We start from the raw sequence: 1,543 nt of genomic DNA, 5'->3' as shown, positions 1-1,543 counted from the left end.
GCTACTACTACTACTACTACTACTACTACTACTACTACTACTACTACTACTACTACTACTACTACTACTACTACTACTACTACTAACGCATAGCATAATTATAAAGCAGCGTATTTCCACAAATATTAATGCCCCTCATGTCTCACCTCTGTGTGGTAGTTCGCGCTGCTCATCTTGTCGTCAAAGATAGCCTTTGCGTTCTCGTAAGTCTGAGAGGTACCGAGTTCAAAGCTTGTCACCAACAGGAGCAGAAGTGTGGGGATGAATGGCCGGCTTCTTGAACTACCCATGATGTTGGTGGCTGTGTCGATCTTGGAAAACATGAGAAGACAGTCAGAAGCTGATATAATTTAGTTATGCCATTAACTAGTTTAAAAATTGCCCGATTTTATCTGAATGCCCAGTGTAAAGGAATCTACAGTAATGTACTAGGAATTTGTCTTATTGAAAAGCGTATAGCTCAAGTCATTTCATTTTCGAATTTGAAAATACATGATTTATTATGTACGCCATGTTGAAATTATAGGAACTTTTATATGTCATGCCCTCTTCCCCTCCCTCTCCCCGAACAAATTTTTGTTCGTTTTTTCAATTCCTTTTTTGTCATCCTTCCCTAGTAACCCATTCATTTTCTTTGATTTTTGTCACTGTGATTACGAAATGTTGTAAAACTGATAAGATACGATCGTTGAAGGCTATCTCGCCTAACAGTGGATCAAACTTTTACCAAATTTCACACATATAACAATCACAGCGAGGAGTTTTAAAAATCCGCAATCAAATGTGAGAAAAATATTGCGTTGTCATGGAGACGGCGACCATATTGGATTTATATCATTGACACGTCTTACGCAATAAATACTGCATTTATGTTTCATGGAAATGGGGTGTTTTTTTTTGCATTCATGTTAGCAGACAATAGATATAAAGATTTTTCCGTTGAATTTTTCCTCAGAAAATTAGAAAGTTTTAAAATAATTTGTTTCCTGAAGTAGTATTCAAGTTGGCAAAAAATCCGTGAAAATCTACACTCGATACACTACCAACAAAAATATATTCAATAATAATGTATCGCAAATTTATATCACATATTAGAGGTACACCTTTTCTTCATTCTGTGAAAGTTTCATAAAGTTTGGATGAAAACTGGTGGAATCACTTTAAAAGTATAGAGAAAAACCGCGTTTTGAAAAAACAGGGAAAAAATAAAAATAAAAGATAGGGTTTATGAGGGAATGATGGTAACGTATATGCCAGGTATGTGAAAAAATAAGGCTTTAGGGGGTTCTTATGTGATAAAATAGTTGTAAGAGAGGCTGAAGAAGCTAAGAATGCCTTCATTTGATAATCCATAATTTTGACCATACCTAGGGTGTAGCACACCCCAATAGAAATAAGTAAGGTCACAGCGTGAGTTCAGTGGTCTCCATTAGTATCAACACACTAAACTGGCCTACGGAAGTTAAAAATCTATTATTTTCCCTGAGTTTTGGATATGCCTGGTTTTCTCAAAATGTTGGAAGTACTAGACTCTTTCTCAGGG

This window comes from Aplysia californica, unplaced genomic scaffold, assembly GCF_000002075.1.
Source record: "Aplysia californica isolate F4 #8 unplaced genomic scaffold, AplCal3.0 scaffold00151, whole genome shotgun sequence".
Classification (NCBI taxonomy): Eukaryota; Metazoa; Mollusca; class Gastropoda; order Aplysiida; family Aplysiidae; genus Aplysia; species Aplysia californica.
Note: the sequence above shows the minus strand (reverse complement) of the source record.